The following is a 17,126-nucleotide window of genomic DNA, read 5'->3' on the forward strand; positions in this document are numbered from 1 at the left end:
CCAGTTGTTTTGAACACGGCAGAAGTCATGCTGAATTCACAGCATGGCCAATATATTCAACCATTTCTGGCCCACGGTGTTGGATATTTATCCTTTTAAGCTTGGAAAAGAGAGCCTTAAACTCAGACTTGGACTACACACCCACTCCACTGAATAGCAGGCTAGTGATTGCTTAGCAACGCTTGCAGTTTGCTACTGATTCCTTCCAAACCACTCATTGTTGAATTTGCGAATATAAACATTACCCAAGTTAAAGTCCAAATGCCGTTGAGCACGATACGTTTTGTCTATAATTTCTCTTCATATGACAAGGACTGAAAAGGATTTGCCAGTAGATTGTCGACTTGATTCATGATGATGACTGCTTGTCTAGCTTGCTGGCTAAGCTCTTGAAAGTATGATCCAATCAAAGCTACGGTAGATATAACGTGATTTGACGTCATTTTATCTGTGGCCAATGACCTTGAGCCTTCTTGGATGGGCACTTCTAATGTAACTCTATGGCAGCACCCAAAGGGCTTGAATTTTTGAGTTCTCCCCATAGATTTTGTGGTGACGTAGTGTCCCCATGAGTGACAGAACACTGAGCCAATCACGGTGCAACTAGAGAACATCACCAATCCTTAAGCTCCGTATTGTCCGCTGGCTGCCCCACCACCACAGAAAGCACTGAGCTAGGCTGAAACACCTGCATTTTGGAGCTGCCTTACTCAAGAAAGTACAATGCGGCTTTACATTGTTTGCAAACTGATATGTGAAACATTTTAATGCCAAAATAACATGCAATAAAGAGCCTCCCGAGTAGCGCAGCAGTCTAAGTCATTGCATTGCAGTGCTAGCTGCGTCACTACAGATTCTGGTACGATCCCAGGCTGTGTTGCAGCCGGCCCCGACCGGAAGACCCATGAGGCGGTGCACAATTGGCAGAGCGTTGTCCAGGTTAGGGGAGGGGTTGGCCGGCCGGGTTGTCCTTGTCCCATCTCGCTCTAGCGACTCCTGTGGCGGGCCGGGCGCAATGCACGCTGACACGGTCGCCAGGTGTACGGTGTTTCCTCCGACACATTGGTGCAGATGGCTTCCGGGTTAAGCCAGCATTGTGTCAAGAAGCAGTGCTGCTTGGCGGGTTTGTGTTGCGGAGGACACACGGCCCTCGACCTTTGCCTTTCCCGAGTCCGTGTGGGAGTTGAAGCGATTAGACAAGACTGTAACTACCAATTGGATATCACTAAATTGGGGAGAAAAAGGGGTAAAAATAAATAAAAATAACATGTTATAATAGCTAAACAGGTGGGGCTCAAAACAGGTGGGGCTTTCCACTGGTTATGTTTTTATGCCGTTGATTGAAGGTAGCCTCTGTTTGCATTGATCTATTCATCTCTTGCTGCTTCTTACATCTTCCTCATTGAATTTTCATTCCAGGTAGAAATGTCAAATAGATTGACACAGAATATCAAATGGCAAAGAGTTCTTATTTTTTCTCTCATATATGACTATGTATGTGGTTACTTCAATGCTAATCTTTCCTTTAGAACGTCTCTCATCTATGTCCTTGTGTGACTGTTCAACACTGACACATTAAATGTAATTGAATGTAATGGAACATGGAGGGCTTAAAACCTACCATAAGGCAGAGATTGTACATGCATTTACTGTAGCTTTGCTGGCAAACACGTGTGTGCTTTCCAGCCTGAATTGCAGAAAATGAGAACTTGATTAAAAATGCATTGACAATAAGTCAGCATTGTAGAGCGGATTAAGAATTAAACATCTCTGCTTCAGAAATGTATTTGATAGCTTCTATCAGTTCACCCAGGGTGTGTGTGTGTGTGTGTGTGTGTGTGTGTGTGTGTGTGTGTGTGTGTACTCTTTTCTCTCCCTTCAATCATCTCGTTTGGCACTTAGTGTACTGTACCAAAGCATAAAGTGTCTATTATGGTGCAATTACAGTGATATTATTTTAGATTCGGTATAATCTAAAGAAAAAAATAAGGGATTCTCCACCGTAGCTAACTTAATTCATTGTTACAGTAAAAACAAAAAAATCAATTTGAGTTGAATTTCATGTTCATGTTCACTGAGTGCTCTCTAGAGTGACAAGAACTGCATGATGTGCTGCAATGTCCTGGGCTACCGATAAGTGATCACATCATAATGTCTGTCTGCCACTGTGGAACTATCTACTGCTCTCAGAGAGACAGTGGTTAAGGCTAGTATTATTTCCTGAACATGGGACATGGACAGGAAAAACTCTGTCTGCTATAGTTACTTCAAGCCGTGGTGATAACTAGACCAAGAGTATAAATACACAGTACCAATCAAAATTTTGGACACACCTACACATTCAAGACTTGGTCTTTTACCAAATAGGGCTATCTTCTGTATACCACCCGTATCTTGTCACAACACAACTGATTGGCTCAAACGCATTATGAAGGAAACTAATTCCTCAAATTCACTTTTAACAAGGCACACCTGTTAATTGAAATGCATTCAATGAAGCTGGTCATGTAGTAACCAAAAAAGTGTTAAACAAATCAAAATATATTTGAGATTCTTCAAAGTAGCCACCCTTTACCTTAATGACAGCTTTGCACACGCTTGGCATTCTCTCAACCAGCTTCATTGAATGCATTTCAATGAACAGGTGTGCCTTGTTAAAAGGGAATTTGGGGAATTAGTTTCCTTAATGCGTTTGAGCCAATCAGTTGTGTTGTGACAAGGTACGGGTGGTATACAGAAGATAGCCCTATTTGGTAAAAGACCAAGTCCATATTATGGCAAGAACAACTCAAATAAGCAAAGAGAAATGACAGTCCATCATTAATTAATGATGGATTGAATGCCAAGGGTGTTCAAAGTTGTCATCAAGGAAAATAGTGGCTCCTTTGAAGAATCTCAAATATAAAATATATTTTGATTTAACACTTTTTTGGTTACTACATGATTCTTTATGTGTTATTTCCTAGTTTTGATGCCTTCACTATTATTCTACAATGTAGAAAATAGTACAAATAAAGAAAAAACATTGAATGAGTAGGTGTCCACACTTTTGACTGGTATTGTATATTTACTGTGCATTCAGAATGTATTCAGACCCCTTGAATTTTTCCACATTTTGTTATGTTACATCCTTATTCTAAAATGGATTAAATTATTTTTTTTCCATCAACAATCTACACACAATACCTCATAATGACATAGCAAAAACAGGTTTTCAGATAATATTCTCTTCTGTCATAACTTGCCCTTGAAGACTAGATAAAGTAGTGCTCACTAGCATAAAGTCTTATATCGATAAAACGAATGCATTACTAATCTATTTAACACCGGTAAAGTTGTCTGAATCGTTTAGGGACTGGGGAGAAAATGCAATAACTCCAAAACAGTGGAAAGATTGGTCCTGTGCAAAATGTCCAAATGTCACCAGTTTGAACAGTTTTAAGGAAATGAAAAGCTAAGAAAACAACAAAACACATTTCTAATAAGAAATCAGATTGTTTTGGGTGCATATTTTATGTGGTTGAAATCCTGACTGCTTGTATAAGTGTCAAAGATAACGCATTACACGCACATTCACATTTTCTCAAGATGCTGAAAGAAAAAAAAACACATTTCTCCACTCCTGTTCCTGAGACAAAATGTACATTTGTTGTACAATTTCACTGCAAGAAATGCATCATTCTGCTGGAGATAATATTATATTATGCTACATGTGAGAGGTTATAGGCCTGCAGTCAGAGTCCAGATTTCAGTCCATTTAACCCATATGAATTTAAACTATGAATATTCTGTTTATTCATGGGTACAGGGATACCAAAGGTGCATGTAAACAGCTTATCCCGAATATGACCTTAAGTGGGATATGAGCTACTAAACGGAATACTGTGTTCATGTAAACGTGGTCAGTGAGAGCACAACTACTCCAACACCTGCATGGAGAGAAACTTGTTCAGAAAAGTCCAGTCATTGCGCAACAATTCTATATGCAACCACGGGAAAAACATATCTTTGATGGCTTCCGTGAGACAGTTTCTGACAGTTTCTGCAGAAATGTTTCGGTTGTGCTAACCCATAGTTTCATCAGCTGTCCGGGTGGCGGGTCTCAGACAATCCCGCAGGTGAATAAACGAGATGTGGCGGTCCTACGCTGGCGTGGTTACACATGGTCTGCAGTTGAGAGACCGGTTGAACGTACTGCCAAATTTTCTAAAACGACGTTATGTTAGAGAAATGAACAATAAATTCTCTGGCAACAGTTCTGGTGGACATTCCTGCAGTCAGCATACCAATTGCACAGTCCCTCAACTTGAGATATCAGTGGTATTGTGTTGTGTGACAAAACTGCACATTTTAGAGTTGCCTTATATTGTACCCAGCACAAGGTGCACCTGTGTAATGATCATGCTGTTTAATCAGCGTCAGGTGGATGGATTATTTTGTCAAAGGAGAACTGCTCACTATCCGGGATGTAAACACATTTGTGCACAACATTTTGAGAGAAATAAGCTTTTTGTGCTTATGGAACATTTCTGGGATCTTTCATTTCAGCTCATGAAACATGGGACCAACACTTTACATGTTTTGTGTATAATTTTGTTCAGTGTATTTCCACACTATGAAGTTGGAATAATACTGTGAAATTATGAAAATGATGATAATTCCCTTTTAATGTAAGGGCTGAAAAGACTGCATGAACTTTCAGCCTGTTTTGGTGGGATGGAGTTCTGGTCTACCTGGTGACATAACTAGGTGGTAAATTATTTAATAGACCAATAAGAAATACATTAACACTTTACATGTTGCGTTTATATTTTTGTTCAGTATAAATAACAACAGACTCAGTGCTCCCCCTTTCATCAGTGATGCTACTTTATTAGCTAGCTAGCTAACTTTAAAGCATATCTCTTATATAGATTTCAATTTCTGCTGGTCCTATACAGGTGTGGCAACATATTCAACGGTTATTATAGCTGTTTTTTATTATAGCTGTTTTTTACCTAGCATTTTATTGTTGTTGGGGCTCTACAGAAGTCATCATCAGAGAAATGCTCGCTACAAACCCGTAGATCCAAAGCACTAAGTCTGTGGATGGTAGTGGTTGTGTCTTTGCAGAACAACTTGCCAAAGCCTCAGTAAATCTGGGTCGTCAAAAGAAAATCTGTGAAAAGTTATACTAGCTATGTTTTCTCATTGCATTGTCGCATGTTGGGATTACACATCTGTGAACCACTTTCAACAATATTCAGAAAAGAACCTAACAACAAAAAATACTTCTGTCCCCTTGTCGTCCACCGGCTGATCTCGTGAGTGACTGACAACGTAACAAGCTAGCTACCTAGTGCCTGTTCCAGTAGCACGCCCCCTACTTACACACGCGCAGTAGCGAGAGAAACGAGGAAGTACACGCATGTATACCAATATGCCAGAAATGATCGCTTGAGTTCACCAAAATGGATTATAACTTTGCTGAAAAAGTTTGGTATGACACAATTTCATGTGAACAACATCTAAAGACCTGCATCACAATACAGACAGCTTTGCCGTTTGTAAAATGACATATTTGGGTGTTTTTATTTATGTGTTTTGGATGCCCTGGATTCGCCTTTAACAACTCCCAGAGTCGATTGATGCACCCCTGCGTCACTTGGTGATGTCATTTTGAATATTAAATCGCTCCTAATGTGTTTATGCTAGAGACTTAGTGTTTCTTGTAGTGGCTGCAGCTCAATCCCCTCTTTCCGCCGATATAATGTATGCGCCTTTTCCATAACATAGGGCTTGTGAAAGCTGCCTTTTTCTACACACAAGAACCACAAGATCCGGACAAGAAAATCATCACAATCTTCTGTAAACCCAGAACCGTGTGATCTACAAATTAATAAGTCACCACTAATAAGATGAAACTCTCACAATCACGACAGTGTCGGTTATTTGGCTCTACAACATCCTCAAGCTTTACTTCAATTGTCTGAACCCCAAAAAGAAATACAAAATTAATAAATTGTCTGAACTCTGCCCTGACCTCCGAAGAGATCTTCTCACAAAACCGACTGTTCAGACCAAACCGTTGGAGGTACAAACTAATATGTCACGAACACGAAGGTATCGGTTGTTCTGCTCTACCACACACACAAGCTTCAGGGAAGTTGTCTGAAGGTAACCCAGTACTGGACTGTAAAAATGGCTAAATCAAGAAATTCCAGGCTTGTGTGTAACTGCAGCAGGCCTGTTTGTAACTGCAGCTGAGTCGAGGTATAGCCATTGATGCAGATGTCCTGGGTCCGGTTGGTGATGTATGATTGTAATCAGGAGAGTTTGGTGCCCTTAACACCCAGACTCTCAAGCCTGGTGAGTAGGATCTGATGGCTCACGGTGTCAAAAGTGCCACTCACGTTTAGGAGAATCAGGATATTGAGGGCATAAGCAGAGGTGAGGAGGTTGTTGACGACTTTGAGGAGTGCAGTTTCAGTACTGTGAATAGGGTAGAAACCAGACTGGAGGGGCTAAACTAGGTTGTTGATCAGCAGGTGGCTTTGTAATTGGGAGGCAACGGTCCGTTCCAGGGTCTTGGCGGGGAAGGGGAGGTTGGAGATGCAGCAGTAATTATTGAGGATGGTAGTGTCCAGTTTTGTGGGTGACTGCAGCTGTTTTGTAGTTGAAGGGGACAGTTCCATGGGTGAGGGAAAGGTTGACAATGTGGCTTTGATGAGAACCGTAAGGAGGGGATCCAGGGAGCAGGTTGTAGTCTTTGATGACATGATGAGTTTATAGATATAGGGACAGTCAATGGGGCGAATGCAGAGAAACAGGTTTCAGGGGTGGTGATTGGGATGTCAACATTAGTGGTGGGGTGGTTGACGGGGGGAGGGGCGGCAGAGGCAGATTGGGCAGTGATGAATTTATTTTGGTGCTCTTTTCCTTGACAAACTGAAGGAACGAGTTGCAGAGTTCAGTGGAGCAAGTAGTGGTATCATTGCATGGCTGTAGTAGTTTGCTGACAGTGGACAACAGAGTTCGGTAGTTCTTGTTGGAGCTGTTGATGGTGAAGAAGTAGGCTGACCTGGCAAGACTGAAGGTATCTCTTTAGGTGGAGATTGTAGGATTCAGTGTAGACTGTGAGCTCCAGGGGGCCATCTTGCTTCAGGGCACGAAGCTCAGGTATTTACCATGGGGAGGAGACGGAGACGTGGTTAGTTTTGAGGTACAGTGAACTTTCTTATTGCTAAGGACACATTTCCTGAACAGTTCAGGGCATGGTTTCCCAATAGCATCTTAAAGCTAAATTCACCGTTACAACCTTTGCCTAATGCCTGCCTCAAACCACTCATAGAACAGCTAAGTGTGTCGTTAGATGCTTTTTTGCCCTCCCACCTCACTTTATATACAGAAGATCCGCTAAACATAGAATTACATGGTTTATCTGTGGTTTATGTGACTGCTGATAACTTCAGAACAAAGTTGACTACATTTTTTTCCCAAGATGGCGTAGCAGTTCAGACGTCCTCTACCCTCCTCTTGTCGTGTCCCGTGTATATATATATTTACATATTTTTTCTTCACTTATCTTTTTATATATATATATATTTTTTAATTCTAAAAACTCAACCTCAAAGCACTCTCCTGCAACCCGCCTCACCAATTTAAAAAATAAAGTATTATTTACCTCATCTGAATTCCACAACAGAAGCTAGCAAGAGGTTAGCCATTTTCACTGGCTAACGTTGAAGTTCAGCTAGCCACGGTTAGCTGTCCTCAGCTATCCATTAGCTCGAAAAGCTATCGCCAGTTTTTGTACAGCGCGACTCAGACCAGAGCATACCGGACCTATTCTCTCTCCTTTCCCCGATTTCTACCGCAGGCTCTGGACATTTACACCTGGATCTTGCAGCTAACTAGCTGCTACCTGAGTGACTATTGGCAACGTCGGTCACGGAATTAACACACATTATTACGGAGCTAGCCAGCTAGCCAGCTGAAGAGTTCCGTCAGCCACTCCTGGGCTATTCCTGAGCTAGCCAGCTGAAGTGTCTCCTGGGCTACAACTCACCTATCCTGACCCGTTTTACTGCCGATGCGGAGCCCCATCGGGTCTTCACGACTGGACCACCGACGTTATCTGCCCGAGGGAGTTATCCAACTGGCCCCTCCGTCGCGACGTAACCTGATCGCCCATCTGCGGCCCGCTAATCGTTAGCTGTCTTTTCGGCTGCGATCTGAATAGGTCTATCGGACACTTTTCTTGGGCCACTATAACTAACTATTTTGCCAACTTGGACTGGTCCCCCCTTCCACACAGAACCCCACTAACCCACAGACGGAAACGCACGAGGTGGCTAAAAACAGACCTCCCTCCCATCTTCCACCAGCTTGCTACCTATGGCCCGGCTAGCTGTCTGAATCTCACTGGACCCTTTGATCACTCGGCTAAGCATGCCTCTCCTTAATGTCAATATGCCTTCTCCATTGCTGTTCTGGTTAGTGTTTATTGGCTTATTTCACTGTAGAGCCTCTAGCCCTGCTCATTATACCTTATCCAACCTCTCAGTTCCTCCACCCACACATGCTATGACATCTTCTGGTTTCAATGATGTTTCTAGAGATAATATCTCTCTCATAATCACTAAATGCCTAGGTTTACCTCCTCTGTACTCACATCCCACCATACCTTTGTCTGTACATTATACCTTGAAGCTATTTTATCGCCCCCAGAAACCTGCTCCTTTTTCTCTCTATTCTGGACGTCACAGACGACCAATTCTTATAGCTTTTAGCCGTACCCTCATACTTATTCTTCTCTGCTCCTCTGGGGATGTAGAGGTGAATCCAGGCCCTGCAGTGCCTGGCTCCACTCCTACTCCCCAGGCGCTCTCTTTTGATGAATTCTGTAACCGTAATAACCTTGGTTTCATGCATGTTAACATTAGAAGCCTCCTCCCTAAGTTTGTTTTATTCACTGCTTTAGCACACTCTGCCAACCCGGATGTCCTAGCTGTGTCTGAATCTTGGCTGAGGAAGTCCACCAAAAACTCTGAAATCTTCATCCCTAACTACAACGTTTTCAGACAAGATAGAACGACCAAAGGGGGCGGTGTTGCAATCTACTGCAGAGATAGCCTGCAGAGTTCTGTCCTGCTATCCAGGTCTGTACCCAAACAATTTGAACTTCTACTTTTAAAAATCCACCTCTCCAAAAACAAGTCTCTCACCGTTGCCGCCTGCTATAGACCCCCCTCGGCCCCTAGTTGTGCTCTGGACACCATATGTGAACTGATTGCCCCCCATCTATCTTCAGAGCTCGTGCTACTAGGTGACCTAAACTGGGACATGCTTAACACCCCAGCCATCCTACAATCCAAGCTTGATGCCCTCAATCTCACACAAATTATTAATGAACCCACCAGGTATAACCCCAAAGCCGCAAACACTGGCACCCTCATAGATATCATCCTAACCAACGTGCCCTCTAAATACACCTCTGCTGTTTTCAACCAAGATCTCAGCGATCACTGCCTCATTGCCTGCACCCGTAATGGGTCAGCGGTCAAACGACCTCCACTCATCACTGTCAAACGCTCCCTGAAACATTTCAACGAGCAAGCCTTTCTAATCGACCTGGCCCTGGTATCCTGGAAGGATATTGACCTCATCCCGTCAGTAGAGGATGCCTGGTTATTTTTTTTAAATGCCTTCCTCTCCATCTTAAATAAGCATGCCCCTTTCAAGAAATTTAGAACCAGGAACAGATATAGTTCTTGGTTCTCCCCAGACCTGACTGCCCTTAACCAACACAAAAATATCCTGTGGCGTTCTGCATTAGCATCGAACTGCCCCCGCGATATGCAACTTTTTAGGGAAGTTAGAAACCAATACACACAGGCAGTTAGAAACGCCAAGGCTAGCTTTTTCAAACAGAAATTCGCTTCGTGCAACTCCAACTCTAAAAAGTTCTGGGACATTGTAAAGTCCATGGAGAATAAGAACACCTCCTCCCAACTGCCCACTGCACTGAGGATAGGAAACTCTGTCACCACCGATAAACCCACTATAATTGAGAATTTCAACAAGCATTTTTCTACGGCTGGCCATGCTTTCCACCTAACTACCCCTACTGCATTCAACAGCACTGCACCCCCCACAGCTACTCGCCCAAGCCTCCCCCATTTCTCCTTCTCCCAAATCCAGTCAGCTGATGTTCTGAAAGAGCTGCAAAATCTGGACCCCTACAAATCAGCTGGGCTTGACAATCTGGATCCTTTCTTTCTAAAATTATCTGCCGAAATTATTGCAACCCCTATTACTAGCCTGTTCAACCTCTCTTTCGTATCGTCTGAGATTCCCATAGATTGGAAAGCAGCTGCTGTCATCCCCCTCTTCAAAGGAGGTGACACTCTTGACCCAAATTGCTACAGACCTATATCCATCCTACCCTGCCTTTCTAAGGTCTTCGAAAGCCAAGTTAACAAACAGATTACCGACCATTTCGAATCCCACCGCACCCTCTCCGCTATGCAATCTGGTTTCAGAGCTGGTCATGGGTGCACCTCAGCCACGCTCAAGGTCCTAAACGACATCGTAACCGCCATCGATAAGAAACAATACTGTGCTGCCGTATTCATTGACCTGGCCAAAGCTTTTGACTCTGTTAATCACCACATCCTCATCGGCAGACTCAGTAGCCTTGGTTTCTCAAACGATTGCGTCGCCTGGTTCACCAACTACTTCTCTGACAGAGTTCAGTGTGTCAAATCGGAGGGCCTACTGTCTGGACCTCTGGCAGTCTCTATGGGGGTACCACAGGGTTCAATTCTTGGGCCAACTCTTTTCTCTGTATACATAAATGATGTCGCTCTTGCTGCTGGTGAATCTCTGATCCACCTCTACGCAGACGACACCATTCTGTACACTTCTGGCCCTTCTTTGGACACTGTGTTAACAACCCTCCAGACGAGCTTCAATGCCATTCAACTCTCCTTCCGTGGTCTCCAACTGCTCCTAAACACAAGTAAAACTAAATGCATGCTCTTCAACCGATCGCTGCCTGCACCTGCCCGCCTGTCCAGCATCACTTCTCTGGACGGTTCTAACTTAGAATTTGTGGACAACTACAAATACCTAGGTGTCTGGTTAGACTGTAAACTCTCCTTCCAGACTCACATCAATCATCTCCAATCCAAAGTGAAATCTCGAATTGGCTTCCTATTTCGCAACAAAGCATCCTTCACTCATGCTGCCAAACATACCCTCGTAAAACTGACCATCCTACCAATCCTCGACTTCGGCGATGTCATTTACAAAATAGCTTCCAATACCCTACTCAACAAGCTGGATGCAGTCTATCACAGTGCCATCCGTTTTGTCACCAAAGCCCCATATACTACCCACCACTGCGACCTGTACGCTCTCGTTGGCTGGCCTTCGCTTCATAATCGTCGCCAAACACATTGGCTCCAGGTCATCTACAAGACCCTGCTAGGTAAAGTCCCCCCTTATCTCCGCTCACTGGTCACCATAGCAGCACCCACCTGTAGCACGCGCTCCAGCAGGTATATCTCTCTGGTCACCCCTAAAGCCAACTCCTCCTTTGGTCGTCTCTCCTTCCAGTTCTCTGCTGCCAATGACTGGAACGAACTACGAAAATCTCTGAAACTGGAAACACTTATCTCCCTCACTAGCTTTAAGCACCAGTTGTCAGAGCAGCTCACAGATCACTGCACCTGTACATAGCCCATCTATAATTTAGCCCAAACTACTACCTCTTCCCCTACTGTATTTATTTATTTTATTTATTTTGCTCCTTTGCACCATATTATTTCTATTTTATCTCTGAACTTTCTTCAAACTACAAATCTACCATTCCAGTGTTTTTCTTGCTATACTTTATTTACTTTGCCACCATGGCATTTTTTTGCCTTTACCTCCCTTATCTCACATCATTTGCTCACATTGTATATAATCTTATTTTTTTTTATTTTTTTTTCTACTGCATCATTGATTGTATGTTGTTTTACTCCATGTGTAACTCTGTGTTTTTGTATGTTGTCGAACTGCTTTGCTTTATCTTGGCCAGGTCGCAATTGTAAATGAGAACTTGTTCTCAACTTGCCTACCTGGTTAAATAAAGGTGAAATAAAAAAAAATAAAAAAAATACAAAGTTGCCAATGTCTTTGCAATTGACACAAATGAGTGACATAAAAATATCCTTCAAATGAAAACCGAGATGGCTGCATTAAAATATAAACAGAAGGCTACAGGCCTATTTCTTTCTTAGACTGTCACACCACTCTGGAAAATATTGAAATAGCCTTCATTTCATGTTAAATCTATTGAGTTCTATTTTGCTACATGAAAGCTACTGTCTGTATTTGTCTCTATACATGTCATGATGTGTAGCCTAACATGTGTGCATTGATGTGCCAAATCTGTGATTTATTGTATTTTCATTGAGTAAGCACTATAATAAGCAGCATCGATATTTGCAGCCGTAGGTGGTAATGTCTCTAATCAAATCAAGCTTTATTTATATAGCAAACAGACATGGATTTTTTTACAAAACAAAAACATTCAAAATAAAAACTGAAATATTTACTACATAACAAACATCAGAGGATAAAAAAATAAATAATAATAACAACAATAACTGAAAGACTAAAAAGTCCCTTAAGGAAAAGCAGAGCTAAAAAGATGTATTTTAAGATCCCTTTTAAATACGTCCACATTTTCTGCCCCCCTCAGGTTCTCTGGCAGGCTATTCGAGAAGCTGGGCGCATAGTAACTAAATGTTGCCTCTCCATGCATCTTGGTCCTAAGCTTTAGGATAGTTAAAAGGCCAGTGCCAGAGGACCTGAGGGACCTACTGGGTACATAACTCAAAGGCATGTCTGACATTTATTGGGTGCACAATCATGAATTGATTGAAAAACCAATTGAAGAATTTAAATGTGTGCTATCTGTCTGGTCTTGGTCAGTACCCATGCTGCAGCATTCTGTATGTTTTGCAGTTGACCAATGGCTTTCTTGGGTAGACCAGACAGGAGAGTATTACAGCAGTCAAGCCTGCTTATAATAAAAGCATGGATGAGTCTCTCTTTATCAGCCTGAGAGAGAAACGGCCACACCTTGGCAATGTTCCTCAGGTGGTAAAAAGCTATTTTGTTTTATCTTTATTATCTGAATTAAAATGTGCTGACAGATTCTCTCTCTGTGCTTTGACTCCAGCAATAAGTAACTTGGTCTTGTCTAGACTTAGCTGGAGGAAGTTATGAGCAATCCAATTATTTAAATCACCAATGCAGTCTATTAATTTTCCGTGGAGCTAAAATCCTCTGGTGACACAGAAATGTCAAGTTGTGTATCATCTGCGTAGCAATGAAAACAAATGATGTGCTTTCTGATAATTCTACTAGGGGGTAACATATACACTGAGCGTACAAAACATTAAGAACACATTTCCATGACAGACTAACCAGTTGAAAAGTATTATCCCTTATTGATGTCACTTGTTAAATCCACTTCAATCAGTATAGATGAAGGGGAGGAGACAGGTTAAAGAGGGATTAACCTGTCTCAATATTAGGAAGGTGTTCGGAAATGTTTTGTACACCAAACAGTAACGGACGCAAAATCTAAAATCGAAATCCACACTTGTGATACGCCACATGGGATATCTATTTTCTGAGTCATGTTCACCGAGGGTGACAAAACTCTCGACCGTTTAAATGCGTTCTAAACCAAACCACCTCTCCAGTCTGTGTAGAAGGACATCATGGTCAACGGCGTCGAATGCAGCACTTAAATCCAAGAGTACAAGGACAGAGAGCTGTTTAGCATCTGTGTTGGCTCTAAGACCATTTGTTACCTGTTTACAAAAAAACTAGGTGTATGTCGCATGTCACTACTTCACAGGAGAGGCATTTGAAAGTGTGTATATATATAATATATATATATATATATATATATACACTGCTCAAAAAAATAAAGGGAACACTAAAATAACACATCCTAGATCTGAATGAATGAAATAATCTTATTAAATACTTTTTTCTTTACATAGTTGAATGTGCTGACAACAAAATCACACAAAAATAATCAATGGAAATCCAATTTATCAACCCATGGAGGTCTGGATTTGGAGTCACACTCAAAATTCAAGTGGAAAACCACACTACAGGCTGATCCAACTTTGATGTAATGTCCTTAAAACAAGTCAAAATGAGGCTCAGTAGTGTGTGTGGCCTCCACGTGCCTGTATGACCTCCCTACAACGCCTGGGCATGCTCCTGATGAGGTGGCGGATGGTCTCCTGAGGGATCTCCTCCCAGACCTGGACTAAAGCATCCGCCAACTCCTGGACAGTCTGTGGTGCAACGTGGCGTTGGTGGATGGAGCGAGACATGATGTCCCAGATGTGCTCAATTGGATTCAGGTCTGGGGAACGGGCGGGCCAGTCCATAGCATCAATGCCTTCCTCTTGCAGGATCTGCTGACACACTCCAGCCACATGAGGTCTAGCATTGTCTTGCATTAGGAGGAACCCAGGGCCAACCGCACCAGCATATGGTCTCACAAGGGGTCTGAGGATCTCATCTCGGTACCTAATGGCAGTCAGGCTACCTCTGGCGAGCGCATGGAGGGCTGTGCGGCCCCCCAAAGAAATGCCACCCCACACCATGACTGACCCACCGCCAAACCGGTCATGCTGGAGGATGTTGCAGGCAGCAGAACGTTCTCCACGGCGTCTCCAGACTCTGTCACGTCTGTCACATGTGCTCAGTGTGAACCTGCTTTCATCTGTGAAGAGCACAGGGCGCCAGTGGCGAATTTGCCAATCTTGGTGTTCTCTGGCAAATTCCAAACGTCCTGCACGGTGTTGGGCTGTAAGCATAACCCCCACCTGTGGACGTCGGGCCCTCATACCACCCTCATGGAGTCTGTTTCTGACCGTTTGAGCAGACACATGCACATTTGTGGCCTGCTGGAGGTCATTTTGCAGGGCTCTGGCAGTGCTTCTCCTGCTCCTCCTTGCACAAAGGCGGAGGTAGCGGTCCTGCTGCTGGGTTGTTGCCCTCTTACGGCCTCCTCCACATCTCCTGATGTACTGGCCTGTCTCCTGGTAGCGCCTCCATGCTCTGGACACTACGCTGACAGACACAGCAAACCTTCTTGCCACAGCTCGCATTGATGTGCCATCCTGGATGAGCTGCACTACCTGAGCCACTTGTGTGGGTTGTAGACTCCATCTCATGCTACCACTAGAGTGAAAGCACCGCCAGCATTCAAAAGTGACCAAAACATCAGCCAGGAAGCATAGGAACTGAGAAGTGGTCTTTGGTCCCCACCTGCAGAACCACTCCTTTATTGGGGGTGTCTTCCTAATTGCCTATAATTTCCACCTGTTGTCTATTCCATTTGCACAACAGCATGTGAAATTTATTGTCAATCAGTGTTGCTTCCTAAGTGGACAGTTTGATTTCACAGAAGTGTGATTGACTTGGAGTTACATTGTGTTGTATAAGTGTTCCCTTTATTTTTTTGAGCAGTATATATATATATATGGTTCTTTTTAAATCAAAATGACTTCTGCAACATGTGAGCTTTCGTGTGCCTTAAAACTTCTTTGGGATCGGTGTCCCTTCCACGGGACGTTTGAGCTAACGTAGGCTAATGTGATTAGCAGGAGGTTGTAAGTAAAAAATAAAATTCCCAGGACATAGACATATCTGATATTGGCAGAAAGCTTAAATTCTTGTTAATCTAACTGCACTGTCCAATTTACAGTAGCAATTACAATGAAATAATACCATGCTATTGTTTGAGGAGAGTGCACAGTTTTGAACATGAATAGTTATTAATAAGAAATGAGGCACATTTAGACAGTCTTGATACAACATTTTGAACAGAAATGCAATGATTCATTGGATCAGTCTAAAACTTTTCTGATGCACTGCTGCCAGCTAGTGGCCAAAATCTAAATTGCAGCTGGGCTGGAATAATACATCATGGCCTTTCTCTTGCATTTCAAAGATGATGGTACAAAAAAATACAAAAGAAAGGTTGGTTTTTTCTTTGTATTATTTTTTACCAGATCTATTGTGTTATATTCTCCTACATTCCTTTCACATTTCTACAAACTTCAAAGCGTTTCCTTTCAAATGGTACCAAGAATATGCATATGCTTGCTTCAGGACCTGAGTTACAGGCAGTTAGATTTGGGTATGCCATTTTAGGCAACATTTTTAAAAAGGGGCGGATCCTTAAGAGCTCCTTAATAACAAACTTGTATGTCATCTGTAAATATGAATAAAGTTGTTAAATTACGAGCTTAGTTGGTTTAAACAAGGAAAAAGACAGGAACCTTCCCGCTAGCCATGATTGGCTGAGATAAACGTTGGGCTTGACATGCCGAGAGATGAGTTCTAATTGGTCTGCCATGTAGCACGCTTATGTCTATAACATCAGCTGCTCAATATGTGTAGATAACCTTTGCTACTTTGGCTTTTTTGAAAGATGTAATGTTGAACATGAAGAACTGCAAAAGTGTTGCTACTGCTCTCAACAACATTGCTGCCTAGAATTTAGCAGGCGCTATCGACAAAGATCGGTGGGAAAAAGTTATGATGGACTACTTTTCTGCATACGGTCAGTGTGAAACGGAGTGAATTGACACAACAACGGTCCTAACAAATTGTAGCTAGCATCAACCCAAACGGAAAATACACACTGCCATGAAGTGTTCATCCACGCATAGAGGTTAGAGTCTGGCTACATTTTCAGATATTATACTTTTGTAATTTTGTCAGAATTTAATTTTCATTGGAAGTTAAGCATACTGTTCGCTAGCTAGCATCCTTTAGCTTGCTGGCTCACTAGCTAACATTACATGTATGATCTGTGTAGTAATATGTATAGTATCTCAGAAATCCATTTGCATTGCTAGTTATAGCCTAACATTAGCTAGCTAACATTGAACCTAGGTATTTAGCTTTAGCTACCTGCAAATTCATACTCCAGCATTTCAAGCATGGTGGCTAGTTATGACAATCTGTTTGTACTGTAGCTATGGTTTTGGATTATGGTTCATTGTTTAGCTAGCTAGCTAGCTACATGTCTAAACAAAAGACTCCATTTC

This window comes from Salmo salar, chromosome ssa01 (genome assembly GCF_905237065.1).
Source record: "Salmo salar chromosome ssa01, Ssal_v3.1, whole genome shotgun sequence".
NCBI classification, from domain to species: Eukaryota; Metazoa; Chordata; class Actinopteri; order Salmoniformes; family Salmonidae; genus Salmo; species Salmo salar.